We start from the raw sequence: 6,686 nt of genomic DNA, 5'->3' as shown, positions 1-6,686 counted from the left end.
GCATTCAGAAGACCAGTCAGAAGTTAAATAAATGCATAAACTTTATAAATCTGAAGGGTTTAATATTTAATGATTTGTGGACCCAAACACAAAATATAACTCAAAATGGTCTTATGGATAATTTTTTTTTAAATATTTTGTTCTGAAATAATGCTATATGTATCTATCAAATTATCTGTATGACGATTCAAAGATGAATTTGGTGAAAAATGGACAGATCAGTGTTAAAATCACATGAAAAATGAACAACATCAGCCATCAGTCAATCAAAAAATATTTCTACATCAAAACATTGCTGCATCCAGGTTTGTTTCTACACAATTTCATTTCTACATAACAAATCCAGGGTTACCAAGTCGCATGTCTTTGGTGGTAGACATGTCTACTCATGCCAAGGGAGATAGAATTCTAAACTGTTATCTCCCTATCTAGTGAAGCAGCCCCTGGTTATGTGACACCCTAGGGATTGAGTTTTCATGTGAGCAGTTGGGGGGGGGGCATCTAAACCTCCTGGTAATAGCTTCAGCAGTGATAAGGATTGGCAAAAATGACTTAAAAATAAATGCTTCCAACAAAGGTTGGCGTTGGATTTAAAATTGGGTTCAATCAAACTATCCGATGGTGTTTCTGGTGCTTATGTCAAAAACCTTTCACAATAACAACACATCAATCCACTAGTGTTGTAGTGCATTCTGCTATGGAAGAGTTTCCAATTCAGATATTTGGCTTATTATCATGGAAACAAAGAGAAAATCCCTGTTTTAGCGTTTCCAGAGGATATCTCAAAGACCCTTTCAAATAATTCCTCAAAACTTCCCACACACATCTGTCAAGTGGTCTAGTATAGCTTTGTGTACATGTGCTATAGAAAGATTTCCAGAACATATTTTTAAAACCATTGACAATAGCTTCCGATCATTTAACTTTATTCACACACCAATTAAGTGGATTGTGCATTTTGCCTTCAATGTGTTGATTAGACTTGAATCACCAATGAAGTTCCATTCTGATGTTCTTCAGTATTACCTCGGACTAAACATCCAATTTAGTAATCTCATCGAGTTATGCCTGTGACTGAAATGATCAGCAGTTGTGCTTATTGCCGTCTTTAATTAGACTTAGAAATAAAATTAGACAGAGATTTCCATATTTAAAAAAAAAAAAAAATAGTAATACATTTGTACATGTTGTACATGTATTTTATTATGCAACAGTTGGAAGTTATCCGCCATTGTTACCGAATACACTTCTCTCACAAAAATGTATCAAATGTACTCACTGTTATATCTTCGTTTAAACCAACAAAGGAAAAAATATTTTTAAAAATGATCGCTTATAAGATCGCTGATTTTTTTTTACCATATGTAGTGGTGGAGTACTGCGGTATACAATAGATAGTATTTATTCCCTTAAATTTAAAAGATGAAATGCAAAGCTGTAGTTTTTGGAGGGTGGTAATAGCATGCGCTTGTATAATATTTGGGATTGATATAGTATAAACATATAAAACAGTGCATCCTTATATATAAAATGGATCCTTATTACTCTTTGTCAGAGATGAAGCTCCTGTAATTCATTTAGATTTTGAGAAGTTGAGCAGCTTTAACATTTTTTCCTTTTTTAATTTCAAAGTGCCAACGGTATACACCGAGAAGCTAAATGATGATTTAGGAAAAATGAAATATTATACTTAGCAAAATTCAAGCTTCATATTTTTTTGGCTGTTAAATCACCATCCATAACTGGTCTGTTGTCCATCTGTAAACAATACCTTGTTATCACTATTTCTTGAGAAGTAGCAGGAATCTATGCCTCAAATTTCATGTCGTTTTCCCTTGGTCCCGAATCATGCATGTTAAATTTTCAGACTGAGCAGAAAACAGGATGGTTTAAAGGTAGACATTTTGAATTTTGTCTGTTGAAGATGCTAATCGCTATTCTGAGAAAGTTTTTCACAGATCTTTGTTATCATTTCATATGTAAGTTTCCCCTTGTTCTTGTTTATTTTTGACACTGATCTGGAAACAAAATGGCCTTCAGGCAGCCATTTTGTCAAATGTGTTAAATAATTTCAGTCTCAAGTGACTTATTCTAATCACATTTTGTCTGTCGTCATCCTTCTGTAAGCAATATACATTTTTGACTTCTCAATAACCAAGAGCTGAGGGTCATGATATTGGACAAGAAGCATGCTAGAATGAAGGACTACCAAGTTTGTTTAAATGAATGACTTTGACCTACTTTCAAGGTCACAGGGGTCAAATGTGTTGAAATCTTCAACCATGTTTTAATTGCTGTTATAGTAGTCATTCTTGGCAAAGACTGAATTATTTGAATTCCTCGGGGGGAATCCACTGTTATGTATTTCAACAACAATCCTGCTAGCTGGTTCAGGAGGGGACAGAATCTTTTCTTTACAAAAGAACAAACAATATCTCCTTCCATGAAGGGATTCAATATACATGCGTATTTGTTTTTAATTTTAAATGAATCATGATTTTATTTGATTGAAGACATCTGTTTTAGATCAATAGATTATTGAAATATCATTTGAATTATAGACAATGACCTGCTTTATTACAGTGTAATAAGAACTATATTTCCTACACATTAATATGCCGGCTTGTCCTAAATCATGACACATCAACCACTCGGAACACCTCGACCGATTATCTACGGTCATCTAACTCGGAACACCTCGGCCTATTCTCTACGGTCATCTAACTCGGAACACCTCGGCCTATTCTCTACGGTTAGATGGAAGGTATGGAATCGGCTGAGTAGTTACGAATGCACATCAACAAGATTGATAAGGGTAGGTAACTCCTACCTAGGTCAGTTGATGAATTTTTCGTTGTGACATTTGAAAGTCACCAATTCGAGCTAAATCACATGTCGATAGAAATAGCCCTTGTCCATTTTATACTGTTTTTGGACTTGTATTTTTAGCCCACATCATCAGGTGGTGAGACACTTAATTCACCCTCAATATGTTTGTGGTCCATCATCTGTCAATAAACAACCCTTGTGATTGCTGTTCCTTGCAAAGTACTGGATTAATATTTCTCAAACGTCATCTTCAGGTGTCGCCCTAGTCTTTGGTTGTGCCCTTTTCATATTTAGTGTGATTGGAACAAAATGGCTGACAGGCAGTTGGATTTCATTAGTTGATGTTTGTTATCTCAGTTTCTTTAGAAGTGCAGTAATAGAACAATGAAGTTCTTAATTACAAAAACTCTCCTTGGTCTCTAGTACGTTGTGGCCATTTACTTTTTTATCAGACTTCACATGTAGGCTCCCCTTGGCTTTCAGTTGTATCCAAGCAATTTTGAGTGATCAGAAAAAACAAAATGGCTGATTGGGGGCCATCTTTGATTTTGAAAGTTGAAGTTTTTTATTGCTATTTCTTCAGAAGTTTGTAAAGGATATTTCTCAAACTTGATAGATTGGTCCCTCAGTCCCTAGTTATTACTTCAAATTTTTTTACAGTGATTGGAGAAACATACTGACAAGCAATCATCTTGGATTTTGATACTACCTGGTAGTTCTGGAAATTTGCCATTGCTATTTTTAAAGAAAAAGTGGAATCATTTTTCTCAAATTTCAAATGTCCATTCCCCTCAAGTTGAAGTTTTTCATCATCATATACAAATTGTATCTCAAAAAAGTTTTTGACAGATCTTTCTCACTTTTTCGTAAGATGTAGGTTTCCTTTTGTCTTGTCTTTTTATTTTGAAACCGAGACAATGGCTAATATGAAGTCATCTTGGATTTTAACAATTGAAATTTATTATCGCTATTTCTCAAAACATTCTTCTGATATTTTTCATAGATTTCATATGTCAGTTTCCTATAAGATCGGATCATAAAGGGGGAACAAATGAAAAGTAGAGATAAAGATCAGTCTTGTCTAGAACCAATGAAGAAAATTCAATGATGGTGCCAAGATTCCTAGCGGATCTCGTATTATAAAGTTTTATAAGATTTTAATTTTAAAATATTTGTTTGCCAAAAATAATGACTATGGAAACTATATATATATATATATATACGTGGCTAATAGTCTTTCCATGAACATAAAAGTACTGTCAAATTGATAATGGATTATTTGATGATCTGATGACTCGATTCTCTTCTCAAACTTTATATGTTTTATCATTTGAAAGATATGGTTGTAGTGTGTATGGATGTGCTAGTGCCTTGGTAGAGAATGATAGTGGAGGTGGATACTGACAGCCAGCAAAATCACTTAAAACATTAAAAGTTATGATAAATAAGTGGTTATTATGTTATTTTTTAGCTCCCCTACCCATAGGGCAGGTGTGATAGCTTATATTGTGATGTGGTGTCTGTCGCAGGGCCAGCCTTGCCTGGTGTCAACGTTTCCCTTTAAACATCTTATCAATAACCAGGAGGCCAAGAGATCTGACATTTGGGTTGTAGCATGATGGGATGAATGGCTACAAAATTTGTTTAAATGAATGACCTTGTCCTACTTTCAAAAGTCACAATGTCAAATGTGCTGCAGCTTCTCGAGAACGAAGAAGCCTAGGTCCATGATATTTGCCAGTAGGAAGTTTTTAATGAAGAGGGTTAAAGTTTATTCAATGTCACAATTGATTTAACGGTCAAATGTGTTTAATACCTAAAAACAACTTTTCAATAACCATGAAAGCCAATAATGAATGATTTTCAAGGTCACAGGGATCAAATGTGTTAAAAATTTTAAAAATGTCTTCTCATTGATCAAACTGTTTAGATATCTGGGCCCAGTTGTTCAAAAGGTGATTAGGCTAATCACATGTTTCAAATCCTGATATAACAATTTCTAGTAGAACTAGCTTGACAAAACTTTATGAAATTCTGTAATTCTTAATTCTCATTCAACTGGCATAATTTAAAGACTATGTACTCGCAGGTTTTGCAACAAACGAGAAATGAAATTTTCACTTATCAAGTGATTAAGCTAATCACCTTTTGAACAAATTGGCCAGCAGCATACCGAAGAAACGTCTGCCTCTTTGTTCAAATAGACCTTTACCTACTTAAATTTCACAGGGGACAAATATACAAAATCTTTAAATTGGCTTCATCTTGATAAACAACATACCCAGAGACCTGATATTGGGCCTGTACCATGCTCAAATGAAGGGCTTTGGTGTTATAAGCTCACCTGTCCATTAAGCTTTTTAAGTGAGCTTATGACATAATTCAGTATCCATCCATCTGTCCCTCGTCAACTTGACCATTAAACAATTTATTCTCAGTGATAAGAGTTACAGAGACTGGATATTGTGCCTGCAGCATGCTGGGATGAATGACCTTTACTTACGTTGAACGCTACAGGCATATTGGTCCTAGACTGGACCCCTGTCTCTAGAATATTAGAATTGTAAGTAGAATTGAGCTTCATGATTTTGGTCCCAAGGAAATGTCTGATCAAATAGGGGCAGATAATATAGTATCAGAATTTAGTTTGGCAATTCTCAATATAAAAAACTTAGGGTCTGGTGGCCAGTCTATATTGGTCCAGTAGTATGCTAGGATGGAAAAATACACAATTAATTTCAATGAATAAACTTAACTTACTCTTTATGTTTAAATAACGTGGATATCAGCTTAGCATCTGTACTAATGATTGATATCAACTTCAAAGTTGCATTAGAAGCAGGTTGAGTAATACAGGCCCATTGGTCCTCTTGTTAGCTCATGCTGTGGAGTGGTGTTCGTTCTTGCTTCGTGTGGTATCATTTTTAGTTCGTCTGCTAGAAGAGCAATTGAGCTTATGCAATAGTGTGTCATCAGTTGTTTAGCAACTGTTCTCTTTTAACGACTTCTTGTTAAAACCAGGAGCATTGTCAGGCACCCGTTAGGTTGTTCGAACGGTCTTTTCAAAATGATCACAGAGGAAAGTGCATATAATTTATAAGAACAATCTGACTCGGACAAACACAAAGCCCAATTAAAAAATAGTTAAAATTCATATTACAGCATTTATCGGATGCTGTTCTTCATAAACAACCGCGAAGCTTTCGTAAAGTTGGGCATCAAAACATTGCATAGAAGAGTAGGCCTATCTCAAAGCGTTAAAAGGTATGAAAGTCTTACACTACTTATAAAATGTCGCAGTAATAAGGACAACATACTTATTGATCTACTTAACACTATTTGGCAAGCAAGTGTATGTCCTAAATCGTGGAACAAAGCTCTCATGAATAATTCCAATAATACAACTAGACAGGGATAAGGTCACCAAGAACCCGTCAGAAATTAAGCACGCCCTAAATAAAACCAATACACAATAGATGTGTTTCTAAATCTAGACTTTAGGTAATCATATGACCTAGTTTGGCACGCAAGCCTTATGTCATTAAAGAAGTATGAATTACAGGGTAATGTTTTTAAAACTTCATAAGCCATTTTCTAAAAGAATGAAAAATCCAGGTCAGAATGAATAACGAGCAGTCGGATAGAGAATTGAGTTCCACTAGGTAGTGTATTCTTACTCGACCGCTTTGGTGTCCTTATCAACAAGTTAAACATCACGATTATAAATAAAGAAAATGCAAAAGTAGGGCAATTTATAGACGACACAAGTATCAAAAATTGTAATAAGATTATTTTCAATGATAGAATATTCAGGAATGGACAAAAAGATTTAGGAAACCCGAATTATCTAGGTAGAC

The 6,686-nt window shown here is 34.7% G+C and overlaps 1 long non-coding RNA gene across 1 annotated transcript; it reads right to left on the bottom strand.

Annotated features, from left to right (window-relative positions):
• Positions 1-1,726: 1,726 nt before the first annotated feature.
• LOC117339099 lies at positions 1,727-4,271 on the bottom strand. Its single transcript, XR_004535087.1, has 2 exons — positions 2,735-4,271; positions 1,727-2,697 (listed from the first exon to the last, which is right to left on the bottom strand). It is a non-coding gene; the product is annotated as an uncharacterized LOC117339099 (long non-coding RNA).
• Between the last annotated feature and the right edge of the window lie 2,415 nt (positions 4,272-6,686).

Source organism: Pecten maximus, chromosome 12 (assembly GCF_902652985.1).
Source record: "Pecten maximus chromosome 12, xPecMax1.1, whole genome shotgun sequence".
NCBI classification, from domain to species: domain Eukaryota; kingdom Metazoa; phylum Mollusca; class Bivalvia; order Pectinida; family Pectinidae; genus Pecten; species Pecten maximus.
Note: the sequence above shows the minus strand (reverse complement) of the source record. Positions and strands in the feature narration are given on the sequence as shown.